Source organism: Grampus griseus, assembly GCF_964374135.1.
Source record: "Grampus griseus genome assembly, chromosome: 7".
Lineage (NCBI taxonomy): Eukaryota > Metazoa > Chordata > Mammalia > Artiodactyla > Delphinidae > Grampus > Grampus griseus.
In genome coordinates, this window is record NC_139001.1 from 53,723,255 (window position 1) to 53,743,868 (window position 20,614).

General features: G+C 39.2%; 1 protein-coding gene across 2 annotated transcripts in view; it reads left to right on the top strand.

The window, feature by feature from the left end:
- The window catches only part of SESTD1 (SEC14 and spectrin domain containing 1), a 136,535-nt gene that overhangs the window by 344 nt on the left and 115,577 nt on the right, over window positions 1-20,614 (top strand). The window contains exon 2 of one of the 2 annotated variants that reach the window (XM_082658938.1): window positions 598-657. The exons of the other annotated variant lie outside the window; for it this stretch is intronic. The gene's annotated coding sequence lies outside the window, so the exon portion shown is untranslated. The remainder of the gene's footprint in view (window positions 1-597; window positions 658-20,614) is intronic. 2 annotated transcript variants of the gene reach the window in all.

The window sequence follows — 20,614 nt, forward strand, 5'->3', positions numbered from 1 at the left end:
CCGCCTGCCGGGTGCGGTCGCGGCCCGCAAAGCCCGGGCGGCCCGCGCGTCTCCCCTCCTGAGCGCCCTTGTTCATTTCTGGGTGAAAGGGACCCGAATCGTGCAACAGGTACGGGCGTTAGTCCTTATTTAACGGCGGGTCTTGTCCACCCGGCGTGCGGGGACCAGATGTGGCGCCCGGCTCCCGGGCGAGCCCCCGTGTCCAGCGCCCGCGGCTTGCTCCTTTGTGTGGCCGGTGACCAGCTCTGGCCGGCGGGTGGGGGACGCCCGCCCGAGGCCCCCGGGCTGCACCGAGGCTCCTGGACGCCTCCCTCGGGCTGTGGGGCTTGGCTTCTCCCGGGCCTGCGGGCTGTTAACCTCCCTCCAGCCTTTGGAGGAGTCACAACGGGAAGGGAGAGCGGGTTGGCAGGGTTATCTGGCTGTGTATTTATTTTTGTATGTGAGGTAGACTCATATTGGAAAGGAACCGCAGTCTGGCCGGCTCTTGAGGGTTCCTGTGGCATTTCACCCTGGGATGCACCGTTTGGTCCTGGTTGCTGCTGCGACTGCCGCCGTGGTTCTCTTCTTGGTGCTTTGATATCTTTCTCTCTTACACAGACATCACCCAAGAAGTTGGAAGCGCCGATGAGGGAGTAACTCGATACAGCTGTTTGACAGGTCGCCTCTTTCTTCGCATTTTGTCTGTGCCAAGTATACCCACCATGCATACTAGCATAGGTTGGCAGACCCTCATATTAAGATCACCACTCAAAATACCCCCATATTGGGAAGTAGTAACCCGTAGTTTTTGCTCTGGCTTGATGAACCTTATTTGTTTAGATGTGAGAAACTTTTTCTTCCCCCCAAGGAAGAATACAAAATAGAGAACAATTTATCTTTGTTTACATACCTGGGGTCATGCTGTTACCTAGCTGGTTTCATTGGTATGCTATTTTAGTATAACAATACTAAATGGAAGGAAAATATCTGCCTTCTGCTTTGAGCAATAAAGTACTTCTTTGTTCTAGAACCAGGAAGCTTTTATACATAATACTTTGTGTGGACAAAAGTTAGTGACTGACTGTCTTTACCCCATGACCAAATTCAGGAAAAAATTCCCAAAGGACTTAGAAAGCATTACACAACTCTATAGATTGTTTTTGTATTCCAAATTCGAGGAAATCATTTTGTTGTATATTTATTCAAACAATCTAGAGTAAATTTAACCTTAAAAATTGGGCCTACTCTGTAAATTCCCCAGCATTAGGGAATGAATTGATTGCACTTAAAAGAGTTTACCAAGCATTTTAACTCCTGTGAATAATAATTGGAAGGAGCTGGTGATGGACCTAGAATCTGACAGCAGAATGCAGAACATGGAAAGAGGTAGAGGTTGCAAAGTTCCATCTACTTGTGTTTTAGTTGATTGATGGGCATGTCTGAAAACTAAATGTCCACTAATTTAAATACAAAATACTATATTTTAGCCTTCTTTTTTAATGTATTCTATAAAGACTCCTTGAACCTCTCTCTACTCCCTAAAAACAAACGATATTAATAAGGACTTTTCTTTTGAAGAAATAAAATAATACCAAATTAATCTGATCTGCAGAAAGTTTCTCTGGCATGATTAGTAGTTTCACTTTACTAAAAATACCATTCATCTGTGTAACATCTAACTTCAAAGAGCTTTCGTAGCTGTTACAAGCAGCAGGAACAGCCTCCTGAAAAAAGTAGGATATTAACTATTAAAAAGTAGCAGAGGGACTTCCCTGGTGGCGTAGTGGTTAAGAATCTGCCTGCCAATGCAGGGGACACGGGTTCGAGCCCTGGTCTGGGAAGATCCCACATGCTGTGGAGCAACTAAGCCCGTGTGCCAAAACTACTGAGCCTGCGCTCTAGAGCCTGCAAGCCACAACTACTGAGCTCGCATGCCACAACTACTGGAGCCCGAGCGCCTGGAGCCCATGGTCGGCAACAAGAGAAGCCACCGCAATGAGAAGCCCGCACACCACAATGAAGAGCGGCCCCCGCTCGCCGCAACTAGAGAAAGCCAGCGCGCAGCAACGAAGACCCAGCATGATCAAAAATAAATAAAGTAGCAGAAACTTAAATTTCTAGAATAGTTTTCTTTTATTAAAATATAAGTCATATACTGTAGAATTCACTCTTTTAACATGTACAATTTAGTGGTTTTAGTGTATTCACAAGGTAGTGCAAACCTCATCACTAATTCAAGGAATGTTTTGAACATCCTGAAGGGAAACCCTCGTACCCATTAGCTGCCACTCCCATTCCCCTTCATTGCACTTGGCAGCCACCAGTCTACTTTCTGTCTCTATGGATTTGCCTATTGTGGACATTTCATATGAATGGAGTCACACAATATGTGGCTTTTTGTGTCTTTCACTGAGCGTAATGTTTTCAGGTTTCATGCATATTATGCATGTATCAAGATACTTCCTTCTTATGGCTGAATAATATTCTGCTGTATAGATATGCCATATTTTGTTTATCCATTCATCAGTTGATGGACGTTTCAGTTGTTTCCACTTTTTTGGCTAGTATGAGTAGTAATGCTATGACCACTCATTTACAAGTTTTTGTGTGGACATGTGTTTTCAGTTTCCTTGGGTATATAATTAACTATGGAATTGCTGGATCACAAGGTAACTGTAACTGTTTGAGGAACTGCCAAACTATTTTCCATAGCTGCTGCATCAATTTACATTCCCACCATCAAAGTATGAGGGTTGCTTTTCTCCAACACATGTCAAAGTTGTCTTTTTGATGATAGCCATTCTAGTGGGTGTGAGGTGGTATCTTGTGGTTTTCATTTGCATTTCCCGAATGGCTAATGATGTTGAGGATCTTTATGTTCTTATTGGCGATTTATATATTTTGGTTGGAAAAATGTCTGTTTAATTTATAGTAGTTTCTTTCTTTCTTTTTTTTAATGATTTGGCTATTGTAAATAGTGCTTCAGTGAACATTGGGGTGCATGTGTCTTTTTGAATTATGGTTTGCTCTGGGTATATGCCCAGTAGTGGGGTTGCTGGGTCATATGGTCATTTTATTTTTAGCTTTCTAAGGAACCTCCATACTGTTCTCCATAGTGGCTGTATCAATTTCCATTCCCACCAACAGTGCAAGAGGGTTCCTTTTTCTTCACACCCTCGCCAGCATTTGTTGTTTGTAGATTTTCTGATGATGCCCATTCTAACTGATGTGAGGTGATACCTCATTGTAGTTTTGATTTACATTTCTCTAATAATTAGTGATGTGGAGCAGCTTTTCATGTGCCTCTTGGCCATCTGTATGTCTTCTTTGGAGAAATGTCTATTTAGGTCTTCTGCCCACTTTTGGATTGGGTTTTTTAAATTTTGAGCTGCATAAGCTGTTTATATATTTTGGAGATTAATCCTTTGTCCATTGATTCGTTTGCAAATATTTTCTCCCATTCTGAGGGTTGTCTTTTCGTCTTGTTTGTAGTTTCCTTTGCTGTGCAAAAGCTTTGAGGTTTCATTAGGTCCCATTTGTTTACTTTTGTTTTTATTTTCATTACTCTAGGAGGTGGATCAAAAAAGATCTTGCTGTGATTTATGTCAAAGAGTGTTCTTCCTATGTTTTCCTCTAAGAGTTTTATAGTGTCTGGTCTTAGATTTAGGTCTCTAATCCATTTTGAGTTTATTTTGGTGTATGGTGTTAGGGAGTGTTCTAATTTCATTCTTTTACATGTAGCTGTCCAGTTTCCCCAGCACCACTTATTGAAGAGACTGTCTTTTCTCCATTGTATATTCTTGCCTCCTTTGTCATAGATTAGTGGACCATAGGTGCGTGGGTTTATCTCTGGGCTTTCTATCCTGTTCCATTGATCTATATTTCTGTTTTTGTGCCAGTACCGTATTGTCATGATTACTGTAGCTTTGTAGTATAATACGAAGTCAAGGAGTCTGGTTCCTCCAGATCCGTTTTGTTCCCTCAAGACCGCTTTGGCTATTCAGGGTCTTTTGTGTCTCTATACAAGTTTTTCATTCTAGTTCTGTAAAAAATGCCATTGGTAATTTGGTAGGGATTGCATTGAATCTGTAGATTGCTTTGGTAGTAGAGTCATTTTCACAATATTGATTCTTCCAATCCAAGAACATGGTATATCTCTCCATCTGTTGGTATCATCTTTAATTTCTTTCATCAGTGTCTTATAGTTTTCTGCATACAGGTCTTCTGTCTCCCTAGGTAGGTTTATTCCTAGGTATTTTATTCTTTTTGTTGCAATTGTAAATGGGAGTGTTTCCTTAATTTCTCTTTCAGATTTTTCATCATTAGTGTATAGGAATGCAAGAGATTTCTGTACATTAATTTTGTATCCTGCAACTTTACCAAATTCATTGATTAGCTCTAGAAGTTTTCTGGTGGCCTCTGAGGATTCTCTATGTATAGTATCACATCATCTGCAAACAGTGATAGTTTTACTTCTTCTTTTCCAATTTGTATTCCTTTTATTTGTTTTTCTTCTCTGATTGTCCTGGCTAGGACTTCCAAAACTATGTTGAATAATAGTGGTGAGGGGCTTCCCTGGTGGCACAGTGGTTGAGAGTCCGCCTGCTGATGCAGGGGACACGGGTTTGTGCCCCGGTCCGGGAAGATCCCACATGCCGCGGAGTGGCTGGGCCTGTGAACCATGGCCGCTGAGCCTGTGCATCCAGAGCCTGTGCTCTGCAACGGGACAGGCCACAACAGTGAGAGGCCCACGTACCGAAAAAAAAAGAATGTGAGAGTGGTCATCCTTGTCTTGTTCCTGATCTTAGAGGAAATGCTTTCAGTTATTCACCATTGAGAATGATGTTTGCTGTGGGTTTGTCATATATGGCCTTTATTATGTTGAGGTAGTTTCCCTCTATGCCTACTTTCTGGAGAGTTTTTATCATAAATGGGTGTTGAATTTCGTCAAAAGCTTTTTCTGCATCTATTGAGATGATCAGATGGTTTTTATTCTTCAGTTTGTTAATATGGTGTATCACATTGATTGATTTGTGTATATTGAAGAATCCTTGCATCCCTGAGATAAATCCCACTTGATCATGGTGTATGATCCTTTTAATGTGTTGTTGGATTCTGTTTGCTAGTGTTTTGTTGACGATTGTTGCATCTATATTCATCAGTGATATTGGTCTGTAATTTTCTTTTTTTGTAGTATCTTTGTCTGGTTTTGGTATCAGGGTGATGGTGGCCTCATAGAATGAGTTTGGGAGTGTTCCTTCCTCTGCAATGTTTTGGAAGAGTTTGACAAGGATGGGTGTTAGCTCTTCTCTAAATGTTTGATACAATTCACCTGTGAAGCCATCTGATCCTGGACTTTTGTTTGTTGGAAGATTTTTCATCACAGTTTCAATTTCATTACTTGTGATTGGTCTGTTCATATTTTCTGCTTCTTCCTGGTTCAGTCTTGGAAGTTACATCTTTCTAAGAATTTGTCCATTTCTTCCAGGTTGTCCATTTTATTGGCATAGAGTTGTTTGTAGTAGTCTCTTACGATGATTTATATTTCTGTGGTGTCTGTTGTAACTTCTCCTTTTTCATTTCTATTGATTTGAGTCCTCTCCCTCTCTTTTTTTTTTTTTCCCCTCTTTTTCTTGATGAGTCTGGCTAAAGGTTTATCAATTTTGTTTGTCTTCTCAAAGAACCAGCTTTTAGTTTTATTGATCTTTGCTATTGTTTTCTTTGTTTCTATTTCATTTATTTCTGCTCTGATATTTATGATTTCTTTCCTTCTACTAACTTTGGGTTTTGTTTGTTCTTCTTTCTCTGGTTCCTTTAGGTGTAAGGTTAGATTGTTTATTTGAGATGTTTGTTGTTTCTTAAGATAGGATTGTATTGCTATAAACTTCCCTCTTAGAACTTCTTTTGCTGCATCACATAGGTTTTGGATCGTCGTGTTTTCATTGTCATTTGTCTCTAGGTATTTTTTGATTTCCTCTTTGATTTCTTCAGTGATCTCTTGGTTACTTAGTAATGTATTGTTTAGCCTCCATGTGTTTGTGTATTTTACGTTTTTTTTCCTGTAATTGATTTCTAATCTCATAGTGTTGTGGTCAGAAAAGATACTTCATATGATTTCAGTTTTCTTAGATTTACTGAGGCTTGATTTGTGACCCAAGATGTGATCTATCCTGGAGAATGTTCCACGTGCACTTGAGAAGAAAGTGTAATCTGCTGTTTTTGGATGGAATGTCCTATAAATATCAATTAAATCTGTTTGGTCTCTTGTGTCATTTAAAGCTTGTGTTTCCTTATTAATTTTCTGTTTGGATGATCTGTCCATTGGTGTAAGTGAGGTGTTAAAGTCCCCCACTATTATCGTGTTACTGTTGATTTCCTTTTTTATAGCTGTTAGCAGTTGCCTTATGTATTGAAGTGCTCCTGTGTTGAGTGCATATATATTTATAATTGTTATATCTTCTTCTTAGTTTGATCCCTTGATCATTATGTGTTGTCCTTCCTTGTCTCCTGTAACATTCTTTATTTTAAAGTCTATTTTATCTGATATGAGTATTGCTACTCCAGCTTTCTTTTGATTTCCATTTGCATGGAATATCTTTTTCCATCCCCTCACTTTCAGTCTGTATGTGTCCCTAGGTTTGAAGTGGGTCTCTTGTAGACAGCATATATATTGGTCTTGTTTTTATATGGGTCTCCATTCAACGAGCCTGTGTCTTTTGGGTGGAGCATTTAATCCATTCACGTTTACGGTAATTATCGATGTATAAGTTCCTAGTACCATTTTCTTAATTGTTTTGGGTTTGTGTTTGTAGGTCCTTTTCTTCTCTTGTGTTTCCCACTTAGAAAAGTTCCTTTAGCATTTGTTGTAGAGCTGGTTTGGTGGTGCTGAATTCTTCTAGCTTTTGCTTGTCTGTAGAGCTTTTGATTTCTCCATTGAATCTGAATGAGATCCTTGCCAGGTAGAGTAATCTTGGTTGTCGATTCTTCCCTTTCATCACTTTAAATATGTCATGCCACTCCCTTCTGGCTCCTAGAGTTTCTGCTGAGAAATCAGCTGTTAACCTTATGGGAGTTCCCTTGTTTGTTATTTGTCGTTTTTCCCTTGCTGCTTTCAATAATTTTTTTTGTCTTTAATTTTTGCCAAGTTGATTACTATTATGTCTCGGCGTGTTTCTCCTTGGGTTTATCCTATATGGGACTCTCTGCGCTTCCTGGACTTGGGTGGCTATTTCCTTTACCATGTTAGGGAAGTTTTCTACTATAATCTCTTCAAATATTTTCTTGGGTCCTTTCTCTCTCTCTTCTCCTTTTGGGACCCCTATAATGCGAATGTTGTTGCGTTTAATGTTGTCCCAGAGGTCTCTTAGGCTGTCTTCATTTCTTTTCATTCTTTTTTCTTTATTCTGTTCCACAGCAGTGAATTCCACCATTCTGTCTTCCAGGTCACTTATCCGTTTTTCTGCCTCAGTTATTCTGCTATTCATTCCTTCTAGTGTAGTTTTCATTTCAGTTATTGTATTGTTCATCTCTGTTTGTTCTTTAATTCTTCTAGGTCTTTGTTAAACATTTCTTGCATCTTCTGGATCTTTGCCTCCATTCTTTTTTCCAAGGTCCTGGATCATCTCACTATCATTATTCTGAATTCTTTTTCTGGAAGGTTGCCTATCTCCACTTCATTCAGTTGTTTTTATGGGGTTTTATCTTGTTCCTTCATCTGGTACATAGCCCTCTGCCTTTTCATCTTGTCTGTTTTTCTGTGAATGTGGTTTTTGTTTCACAGGCTGCAGGATTTAGGCTGCACGATTGTAGTTGTTCTTGTTTCTGCTGTCTGCCCTCTGGTGGATGAGGCTATCTAAGAGGCTTATGCAAGTTTCCTGATGAGAGGGACTGGTGGTGCGTAGAGCTGGGTGTTGCTCTGGTGTGCAGAGCTCAGTAAAACTTTAATCCACTTGTCTGCTGATGGGTGGGGTTGGGTTCCCTCCTGTTGGTTGTTTGGCCTGAGGTGACCCAACACTGGAGCCTACCTGGGCTCTTTGGTGGGGCTAATGACAGACTCTGGGAGGGCTCACGCCAAGGAGTACTTCCCAGAACTTCTGCTGCCAGTGTCCTTGTCCCCACAGTGACCCACAGCCACTCCCTGCCTCTGCAGGAGACCCTTCAACATTAGCAGGTAGGTCTGGTTCAGTCTTCCTTGGGGTCACTGCTTCTTCCCCTGGGTCCTGATGCACACACTATTTTGTGTGTGCCCTCCAGGAGTGGAGTCTGTTGCCCCCAGTCCTGTCAAAGTCCTACAATCAAATCCCGCTAGCCTTCAAACTCTGATTCTCTAGGAATTCTTCCTCCCGTTGCCGGACCCCCAGGTTGGGAAGCCTGATGTGGGGCTCAGAACCTTCACTCCAGTGGGTGGACTTCTGTGGTATAAGTGTTCTCCAGTTTGTGAGTCACCCACCCAGTGGTTATGGGGTTTGATTTTATTTTGATTTTGCCCCTCCTACTATCTCATTGTGGCTTCTCCTTAGTCTTTGGATGTGGGGTATCTTTTTTGGTGAGCTCCAGTGTCTTCCTGTTGATGATTGTTCAGCAGTTAGTTGCGATTCCGGTGCTCTCGCAAGAGGGAGTGAGAGCACGTTCTTCTACTCCGCCATCTTGAACCAAATTCATAGTTTCTAAGTTTATGCTTTCACACGTATTTTCTCATTTAGTCTTTGAAATAACACTGTAAAATATGTATCTCTATTTTAATGCTAGGAAGCTAAGGTTCAAAGAGGTTAAGTAATTTGCTCATTTTTTAACCTTATGGAGTTAATAAGAGTCAGGGTCTGAATGTAAACTCAGGTCTTCTGATTCTGCTTCCTGCATTCTTGCCACTTTATGAGGCATACAGAAGTTAAATTGTGTTTGCAGATTTGCTTGGCTAATCATTGACAGAGTAGGGGGAAAATAAAATAAATGAGACCAAACAACAACAAAAAGCAGGTGTTGTGGCCACACTGCCTCATGTTTTCCAGGTTTTGTTATACTTTATCGAATAAATTCTTTGATTTCTCCTGTCCTAATAAGGTAGATATGATTTCCATATTTTCTTTGGGTAGCAAACCTGGTAACAGCTTTTTACTGGCATAGCTAATCCTAGAACCCACTGTTCACTGAGCCATCGCACTGTCTGTTCCCCTGGAGCTTCCATGTTCTCTATTTTCCCACTAATTTATACCCTTTAACCTTAGAGTAATTGAATAATTTCACAGTTTTCATAAACATTAAGATATTTCTGGGTTACACAAATTAACTTGTATTTTTGAACAGGGCATTTGCCAGATTCACATTGAAGTGCAGGATTACTAAGGTATATATTTCAGTTTTTATGTGCTACTTACTCTGTATCAGACATAGCAGGTTTGTGAAATTCTCAGCTCCCTAGAGGGTAGGTAGAGGCCACATGTTATTTATTCATCTTTGCATATCCATTCTCTGCCATTGTGCTCAAACATGTCATAAGAGGTACTCTAACCTTTGTTAAATGAATGAATACAAATGCATTTTTTTAATTGCAAAAAAAAAATTCAGTAAAAAATATCCAGTACGCTTTCTTAGAATAAAGGCAGTACAAATTCTAGATAAAGAAAATATTTCTTATCCCTGGCATATGACCTAAAAAATAATAAATGATAAAAATTAGAACTTGACTTAAAACAACACTGTCTTATGGAAGGAAGTACATGTTCCATCCTGGGATTAAAAACAGGCTCTGAGTACCTGGTGGCTGGCACAAGTGCTTACTTAGCTCATTGCCCACATGTAGGATTGTACCCTAAGTGTTTGTTAGATAAATGAATGCCCAATGAGTAAATAAAAGAATTAGTTTTCACTATAACAAGTAGAGGAGATACATCAAATGACTATTAGGCCGTACTTTTCATTTGTGTATTTTAATTGTCAAATATACATGTTAATCATAAAAATACAAATAACACAGGAATATATAGAGTAAAAGTAAAAAAATCTCACTTCACTATTTGTCCCCTTCCCTTCTTTCATCCCAAAGACCAATTCTGTCCCAGGTAACCTTGTTAACAGTTTGGGGTTTATATTTCCAAACCTGTATCTTTGCATTTATGTGTATATGTATAAATACACACTGAATACACCTGTATGCCATACTTAGTACATACATGTGTATTCAGTGATTTTTCTTATATAAAAGAGATCATACTACACATATTTCTTTGTTTTTCACTTAAATCTATTAAGACATTTGCCTCTATAATCACAAAGGATAAACATAATATTTATGTCTCACTTTTAGTTTACTATTCTTGAGTGTTTGGTGTCAAGATTAAGCTAGCCTCTAAGAATGAATTGGGAAATTCTCATTTTTTCCTCTGTGCTCTGGAATAGTTGAAACTGCCCTGTAAACATTGGCAGTCACCTGGCAACCTTGCAGGGAGTGAAGAGATCTGGGACAACCTTTCTGATTTTTCCTGTTTTTATTGTTTTATCAAGGTTTGGCCTTTATTTTCTGTTACATTTTTGGTAAACAAGTTCTTCCCCCACACATATCCCTTCCCCCAGCTCTGATGAGTAAATTGACAAACGCAAATGATTAAATCAATCGATGGATGCGAGAGGGATGCGAGAGTATATGCGCTTTTCTCTTAGAGAGATCGAGGTAGAGCCCTGCTCTTACTAATTGTATAACCTAAGCAAGTTACTTACCTTTTTCAAACTTCTGTTTCCTTATCTGTAAAATGGTAATAATCTCTACATCACAGAAATCTTGAAAGTATTAAAGGAGATGTGAGCTAATATGTGAAAAACTTCTGTTGTTGCATCTAATAAGAATGAAAAAATTTATAATACTAATCTGTAATATGCTATACAAATGTAAATTTGTCACTGAGGTTACTGTAAATTGTTTTAGCCTAACAAGAACAAATTTAAGGAGAAAGGATGGTGACGCTAGGGACAGTTTCCACTAATAAATTGGAAGGACCTATAAAAATTTCCAGGCCGGGCTTCCCTGGTGGCGCAGTGGTCGAGAGTCCGCCTGCCGATGCAGGGGACACGGGTTCGTGCCCCGGTCCGGGAAGATCCCACATGCGGCGGAGTGGCTAGGCCCGTGAGCCATGGCCGCTGAGCCTGCGCGTCCGGAGCCTGTGCTCCACAACGGGAGAGGCCACAACAGTGAGAGGCCCGCGTACCGCAAAAAAAAAAAAAAAAAAAAAATTTTCCAGGCCATTTAGAATTTAATTTTGATAGACAGTTATTTTTAAATACTTGTATGCTTTTGAGGCAGGATAGTAGGGGAAAGTAGTAAACAGACCTGGATTAATTTTGCATTATCACTTATTAGCCTTGTGACTTTGGATGAATTAATTTCTCAGTAAAATGGGATAAATACACCTACTTTGTAGCTGGTCATGAGGAAGGAAGTTAATATAGTGCTTGGCATCTAATAGGTGTACAAATTGTTAGGGTTATTTTTCTTTTCATGTAATGAGTGCCCAACAGTGATGAACATGAGGTATTGGGTTCTGTTATTTTAAGGCTGTGTGATGTAGTGGCAGGAGTCCTTAAGTTAGAGTTTTAGCATATGTATCACACTGATTAGGCATTGACCTTGGACCAGTCACCTGCTAAGCTCCTTCTGTTTCCTTACCTGTAAGAAAAGAGCAAGAGAACTGACACTTATTGAGGATCTATTTTACATGCAATTTACTAGGCAGTTTACAAATCTTACCTCATTTTATCCTCTCAATAATCTTATCAGATAGAGATGATTGTCATTTCTCAATTTTATGGTTGAAGAAACAAAGGCACAGGAATTAGATTTTCTGAGGTCCATTTGGTGGACCCCGCAGTGCTGTCCATGTTCTTTCACTCATTACAGCTATCCCCTCCCGGGACGGTAGGGTATTCCCCTGCATACAGGGAATACCAAATGAGGAGCATTCTGCAAACTGAAATACTAAGTCTATTAAAAAAGCTAAACCAATGTAGGATGAGACTTTTTATTTTTTAACGATTTCCATTAATAAAATACAGAGATTGTTAATGTGTCCTAGTGCCTCTGCTTAAGAGTAGTAATTTAAGGGTTTTTTTTTGCGGTACACAGGCCTGCCACTGCCGCGGCCCCTCCCGCCGCGTAGCACAGGCTCCGGACGCACAGGCCCAGCGGCCGTGGCCCACGGGCCCAGCCGCTCCGCGGCATGCGGGATCCTCCCGGACTGGGGCACGAACCCGCGCCCCCCGCATCGGCAGGCGGACTCCCAACCACTGCGCCACCAGGGAAGCCCTAGTTTAAGTTTTTAAATACTTGTGTTGCTCATAATCGCTTTACCTAAATTTATTAGGCTTCATTCATTTCCAGTTTGACCAGGTAAAGAAGAGGGGGTAGGGAGTGGTTGTAAAGGGAAAGATAAGCTTTACACCAGTGTTTGATAGTGGTGTGTATGTATGTATGTATGTATGAATGGACGTGTGTATGGAAGAGCTGGGAAGTATAGTTCTCTGGCAGTTTGGCATTTACAGAAACTACAGTTTCTTGGAAAGGAGTAGAGAATATCTGCATTATAATTCATTGTCTGCTACAGGACTTGCAGAGTCATTTAAAAAATGAAACTGCCTTTGTCAGCTGGTTTGTAAAGACCTATTGCTTACATTCTTGAAAGATAGTAATATTGTCTTTCTTTTTATAGAGGTTGCCATTTTATTTGATCAGATTTAGTGATACTGATTTGGCATTTCTGCAAGCCTTGTGCCAGGGCTATGCAAAACAAAAAATGCTGTTGAGACATCATAAATTAAATTGTGATTCAGTAATAGTATAGAAGGTTTAGAGATTATCTCTTGAGGCTTCAGTATCATTTTTATCCTATTTAGCATGAGTGAGAATTCCTATGTTTAGATTAGAGAATTTTTTCAGAATAGGCTTGAATTGCTCTCGATAAATTCTCACTGATATTGAATGCTTGCTATTTTGCAGGATACAGAACACTGTGAGCTTTATAAGAGTTACACAACATGGTTCTAGTCTTCAAAGAGTTTATATTTAGTTAGGGAGGCAATGAAGGAGGAGACCAAGTGAAGGGACACAGAGAGTTCTAAAACTTGTGTCTGCTCCTTGTAAAATTAGTTTTGCTGCATTGGACTTTGGTGAGACACTGTAGGTTCTCCTGATGGATACTATCAGAAACATCCCAACTCTTTGAAAACTGGTAGTTGTGTATCTTGTATGTCTTGCTCTTTCTATAGTGTTCTCTTTGCTTTGTAAAAATTACTGTTTGGCCTAAGTACCAAGAATAGTTCCTCTTCCGAGTACTTTTCTGTTTACCTCCTGGGCTGTGGACTGGGTTTTTCTTTTTGTGATGGCTGTTAGAAAGCCAGAGCCAGATTTGAAGTAGGCACATAGGTTTTATGCTGTACATTTTTTCAGCTTTTTTCGTGGCATCATTTTTGGTGTTTTCTTTATTCTTCTGCTGATATTTTAAACCTATTAACTTTTTATAGTTCATGTATTCTTATAAGTCTCATTAATCCTTTTCAGAACAAAATAGGGGTATATGTAAATGAATATATATGAAATTCATGAAGGAACATATCAAGGCAAACAGATCAATATAGTAGAGTACTATGGCGAATAGGTTTTATTTCATGGGCCAGCTTTGGTTGATAATGATGGCTGCATGGAGGACCGCGTTAAGAAGTAGTTGGAGGCAGTGTGTAGATTTAGTGGGAAAGGCTCCTGTGATCATTGAGCAGTGTTGTTGTCATGGATGTAGGAGTAGTGATGGCGTGAGTGTCTGTATTTGCCGTCTGTTACAGACAGACTACAGGATACTGAATAGCTCAATAGGTGGGTGGCTTTTAATTTAAGAGCTAGGTTTTGTTGGGAGGGATAAGGAATTGGGGAACAAGCTGATTTGTTGGGGTCGGGAGTCAGATTGGTTTGGCTAGAATAAAATGTTCGCACTGCATAAGGAGAAATGAGGTTGGTGGGAAAAGTGAGGAAGGGGGTGTGGGTAACTGGTAGGTGGAGGAGATTAGATTTTTTAATCTCCTAAAATTCTCTCTAATTATTCCCCTATGTTATTTCCAGGGCTTTGCCTGAGTTCAGGTCCTTGTCATACTTTTAATTTTTTTTTTTTTTTTTGCGGTACGCGAGCCTCTCATTGTTTGTGGCCTCTCCCATTGCGGAGCACAGGCTCTGGACGCGCAGGCCCAGCTGCTCTGCGGCATGTGGGATCTTCCCGGACTGGGGCACGAACCCGTGTTCCCTGCATTGGCAGGCGGACTCTCAACCACTGTGCTATCAGGGAAGGCCCATACTTTTAATTTTAAAAGTTAATTGAGTAGGTAATATACTCATATGTTTTAAAATTTAAAAAGTGCAAGAGGACACAATCAAAAGTCTTTTATTTCTGTTCCTCAGCTACAGAGTTCTCTCTACAAAGTCAACCAGTGTTATCAGATTCTTATGTATCCTTCCAGAAATAATTTTTGTATACGTATGTGCTTTCCCAACCATTTTACACAAATGATATTTCTGTACCTGTGCACATACTGCTTCTTCCATACTATATACACTTTCTTCTTCTTTTTTTAAAAAATTAATTAATTTATTTTTGGCTGCATTGGGTCTTTGTTGCTGCATGCGGGCTTTCTCTAGTTGCAGCAAGCCGGGGCTACTCTTCGTTGCTGTGCGCGGGCTTCTCATTGCAGTGACTTCTCTCATTGCAGAGCACAGACTCTAGGCACGCGGGCTTCAGTAGTTGTGGCTCGTGGGCTGTAGAGTGTAGGCTTAGTAGCTGTGGCGCCTAGGCTTAGTTGCTTCGTGGCATGTGGGATCTTCCCGGACCAGGGCTCGAACCCGTGTCCCCTGCATTGGCAGGTGGATTCTTAACCACTGTGCCACCAGAGAAGTCCTTTATTCTTTACCTTACGTCTTTCACTTTACCTTACATCTTTCACTTCTTGGAGATTTTTTTCATATCAGTGCACAAAGAGCTTTCTTCCTTCTTTCTTTTCTTTTTTTTTTTTTAAATAAACTTTGCTTTGGAATAATTTTAGATTTACAGAAAAGTTGTAAAGTTTCCATATACACCTCACCCAGTTTCATTTCCCTTTATTTAATATTATCATCTTATTGTGGTACATTTGTCAAAACTAAGAAATCAACATTGGTACGTTAGTGTTAACTAAACTCCAGAGTTTATTTGGATAGAACCAGTTTTTCCATTAATGTTCTTTTTCTGTTCCATGATCCCATCCAAAATACCATAATTACATTTAGTTGTCATTTCTCCTTAGTCTCCTTTGACAGTTTCTCAAGGTTTTTAATGACCTTGACAGTTTTCAGGAGTACCAGTCTATAGACTGTCTCTCAACTTGGGTTTGTCTGATGTTTTCCTCATGATTAGAATGGGGCTATGGATTTTTGGAAATACTGCACAAAGTTGAGTTGTCTTTCTCAATGTCTCAGCAAGGGAGTACTACCTGATATTTACAAGACATCACTGCTGATGTTTAACTTAGATCTCTTGGTTAAGGTGGTGTTTTGCCAGGTTTCTCCACTGTAAAATTGCTGTTTTTCCCTTTCCATACTTTATTTTTAGAGGTGAGTCACTAAGTTTAACCTACCCTCAAAGTGGGAGAGGCAATTTAACGAGGTTTCCTTTTTAAAAATGTGATGTTGCTTTAGACGGGTGTATCATATATTTTAGTGAACTATTCTCCTATTGATATATATTTAGATGATTTAGTATATCGTAATAGTTAAGATAGTAGGCTCTGGAGCTCAAATCTTGGCTCACACTAGCTATGTGGTCTTGGGCTAATTTTGTTTGGCCTCTTAGTTTCTCCATCTGTACAATATGGATGTTAATAGCACCTGCCTCATGGGATTGTTCAGAAGATTAAATGAGCATATGTGTGAAGTGCTTAGAACAGTGTTTGGCACTATACTAAGTGCTAGATAAGTGTTTGCTATTATCATTATTAATTTTTTTTGTCCTTAAAATAATACTGCAATGAATAACTTATTATTTCAACACAGTGGTGGGACAGGCAAGTATAGTATAAGATAAATTCCTGCAAATGGGTACTTGCGTTTGTAATTTTCATAGATATTGCCAAATTTCCCTCCATAGAGGTTGAACCATTTTGTATATCCACCAGGGATATATGACAACATCTGTGTTTCTATGTCCCTTTTACCAAATTATTTGATCTTTGCCAATCCATTGATGCATATCTCATATTTTGAATTCATTTGACCGTCTTTTCATTGAGCCATTTAAGAGTTTAGATTTTGATGCTGCTGGTTGTGAAACAACTTGTGCTTCATAGGCTGGGAAGAGATAAAAAAAATTGTTGTTTGGGGGAAGTAATTACAGTAACTAGAAAAGGCATAGTTTAGACCTGGGAGAGACTAGAAGTACAGTTGTTGCAAGATGGACAATCTGTGAAGTGGGACACCCAACTGCTGGCCTCTCCTCCAGTGTGGCAGCATGGTGTCTTGTTAATTGTTTTAGAAGGAATCTCCATCTTACATTTGCAGCCAGCAATGAGTGAAGCTGCAGGGGTGGAGGTTGGAAGAAAAGGCTGAGGTTGCATTAAAATAAAACTGAAAGTTAATCTGACACATCGTTTATGAGATGCATGTTTATTATGTTGTGTAATGATTAGGCAGAAAGTAAAAGCAGGTCACAACATGTAATTAACTTTAACATCCAGTTTTAGAAGTGTTTCTTTCTCTATCCGTTCCCCAGTATGTACAGTCATTGCCAGCTGGTAGTTTTTTCTGATATCATGTATTGTGCAGTTGTTGTTATCATTAAAGTACTCCCCCCATCCTCCACAACTACACTGTAAAAAACAAAAGTGTTAAGTCTTACTTTACATTAGCTGGAAGTGGGTGGTAGTGGGGTGATGGTCCTTGCTCTTTTCCTTAGTTTGAGTTTCATGTTTGGGAGTCCATGAGCCCAGCCTACCCACTCCAGACATTCATAGTTTCTTTACCTCTCGCACACTGGGGGCTGCAAGAACCCTGGGGCATGAGAACAGATTGCTCGGAGTTGAAGGGCAGGAGAAAATGACCACCATTCTGAGAAAATGACCACCATTCTGAAAGAAGGAAAGGGATATCAAACCAGAAGGGAGTAGTAGACACCCTGAAAATGGAATCTGAATCCTTGGAATTTGAGATTCTTGGCTTCTGAATAATTAAGGTTAATAGAGTGAACAGGGCAAAGGAGAGCTCAAGTGACCTATTAACTCTTTTGACCCAGTCCCCCCAGGCGTGGTATCAGTACTAAGGCAGCTTTCCTACTGGACTAAGCAAAATAAAAACAAACGAAGACCTTAGGCTTTCAGTCAATCCAGGTAAACCAAAAGGCGAACATTTCTCCTGGCTACCTTAAACTACAAATAAATCTGTTGAAAGACTGAATTCAGCCCTTGCTTAAGTCCTTTACTGCTTTGGAGAAACTGGAAGATAATGGCCTCCTGAAAGCAGGAGGTATGAAGGATGCACTGGGAGTGGTAGAGAACTTAGAAGGCAGGAGAAAGGGATGCGTAGAGGCAGCTGAGAAAACAAACATGGATTTTTACAAGTTTCACCAGTCTTGGATTATCTTTATTCACAGACAATTAAAAGCTCTATTACAAATATTTCCTCCCTTTAGGACAGGCAGCTAACCAGACATGCATCTTGAGTTGCGGTGAGATGGAAGCTATTACTGTTACTTTGAATTTAGGATTTGTATCTAATTTACTTCCAAAATACCTAAGAACTCCAAGATCAGGATGGGGAGTGATGTTTTAGGGCATCTGAATTAAACAGATGACAACACTTGGACTACAGTTTAATTCTTTCTTAAACATACAATTTTTGTTAAAATGCCATTTGAGTTAACCTGCTTTTGTACATTGTGACGATATTTAAACCTATCAGTTACTTATACGTTAGTGTGAATCATTTAAGCAGATAATTATTGCTTTTCTCATTAATTCTTGAATGAGATCAGATACTAAGGAAATAAGAATGTTGGTAGAAGAGGAGAGGTAATTTTATAATTTACATCTTTTGTGCAGGATCATGCTAGACACTGTGGTTGTTAAATTTGGGTGACATTTAAGAATTGAGTGCAGCTTGGCAAAGTAAAGCACAGCGTTGGAGCCAGGATAAGTCTGGATTCGCACAGAGCCTCGCCCTCCTTAATCATTCCACACGTGGTAACTAATATCTCCCCATCCACCCGTTTGATCGTTGTTATCTAATTTATTTTGGAGCACATCATTCAGATATTAGAAAGTGGAAAAAGGTTTCAGTGGAGTTTCCCACCCATCTGTAGCAAGACATAAAGAGTTCCCTTTTGTAGCCACACCTACTTCCTTCCCACCTACCCCCTTTCTCCTTAATGCCTGGAAACCATTAATCCATTCTCCATTTCTGTAATTTTATCGTTTCAAAAGTGCTATATAAATGGAATCTACAGTATATAACCTTTTAGGATTGATTTTTTTCATTCAGCATAATTCTCTGGATATTCATTTAAGTTATTCCATATTTAAGTAGTTTGTTCCTTTTTAATTGCTGAGTAGTAGTCCATAGTATGGATGTACCACAGTTTATTTACACATTCATCCATTGAAGGACATCTGGGTTGTTTCTAGTTATTGGCTGTTATGACTAAAGCTGCTGTAAACATTTGTCTGTAGGTTTTTTTGTGAACATGAGTCTTCATTTTTCTGGGAAAAATGATCAGGAGTGTAATTGCTGGGTCGTATGATAGTTGCTTGTTTACTTTTTAAAAGAAGTTGCCAAAATGTTTTCCAGAGCGGCAGTACTCTTTTACATTAGTGCATGTGTATTATGGGCTGAATATTGTCCCCCCCCAATTCATATGTTGAAACCCTAACTCCCCAAACATGTCACAGTGTGACTGTATTTGGAGATAGGGCCTTTAAGGAGGTGATTAAGAGGGCTATACCGTGCGTCCTAATCCAGTTTGACTGATGTCCTTATAAGAAAGAAATTTGGACACACATCCTTGAGGGATATGCACACTCAAGAGGAAAGACCATGTGAGAATGCAGTGAGAAGTCAGCCATCTGCAAACCAAGGAAAGTGGTCTCAAAAGAAACCAAACAATCTGACACCTTGATTTTGGACTTCTAGCCTCCAGAACTGTGAGAAAACAAATTTCTGTTCTTTAAGCCACCCAGTCTGTGGTATTTTATTATGGCAGCCCTAGCAGACTAATGCAGTGAATAATCTAGTTTTTTTTTGCATCCTTGTCAGCATTTGCTTTTTGACTTTTAATTTTAGCCATTCTCACAGGTACGTAGTGATGTTTCACTGTGGTTTTAATTTGTATTTACCTGGTGGCTAACAATATTCAGCATCTTTACATGTGCCTATTCGTCATCTGTAGGTCCTCTTTGGTGAAATGTCTATTCATGTTTTTTGCTCATTTTCTCTTTGGATTGTTTGTTGTTTTTGTTGTTTTAGTGTTGAATTTCAAGCATTCTTTCATATATTTTAGATACTAGTTCTTTGTCAGATAGGTGGTTTGCAAATATTTTTTCCCACTCTGTGGTTTCTTTTCATTCTCTTAACATGGTCTTTCACAGAGCAAAAGTTCTTAATTTTGATGACTTAAATTTTCACTTTTTCCTTTTATGGATTGTGCTTTTGGTATCAAGTCTAGCCTAGCTCTAGATCCTGAAAATTGACTCCTAAAGTTTTAGAAAACTTTTTTTTAATAAAAGTTTTACAGTTTTCTATTTACATTTAAGTCCATGACCCATTTTGAGTTAATTTTTGTATAAGGTGTGATCAAGGTTTATTATTTTTGTCTATGCATATCCAGTTGCTCCAGCACCATTTGTCTTTCTTCATTGAATTGTTTTTGAACCTTTGTCAAAAAACAGTTGGGCATACTTGTGTTGTATACCCAGGTTCTGTGTTCTGTTCCATTGAGCTGTGTGTTTATCCCTCTGCCAATGTCACAGTTTTGATTGCTATAGGTAGATAATAAATCTTGAAATCTGGTAAGACTGATTCCTCCTGTTTTATTCTTTCTGAAAATTATTTTAGCTATTCTAGTTCCTTTGCCTTTCTATATAAATTTTAGAATAATCTTCTCTATATCTACAAAGAATCTTGATGGGAGGGATTTTGTTAGAAATTGCATGAAAGTATCAATTTGGGGAGAATTGATGTCTTGAGAATTGATATATTGAGTCTTCCAATCCATGAACTGGTATGTTTCTCCCTGTTTTATAGATCTCCTTTGATTTCTCTCATCAGCATTTTGTGTTTTCAGCATGGAAGTATTATACATGTTAGTATTCTATTTTTTTGGGTGATTATAAATGGTGTTTTTTTCCAGTGTTCACACGTTATTGCTAGTATATAGAAATGCAGTTGGTTTTTGTGTTAATCTTGTATCCCGCAACCTTGCTGAACTCATTGATTAGTTCTAGGAATTTTCTATAGATTCCTTGGGTCTTCCTACCTAGATGTCATCTGCAGAGAGGAGCAGTCTTATTTCTTCCTTTTTGATCTGTATGCCCTTTATTTCTTTTTCTTGTCTTATGGCACTGATTAGAACTTTCAGTGCTATATTGAATA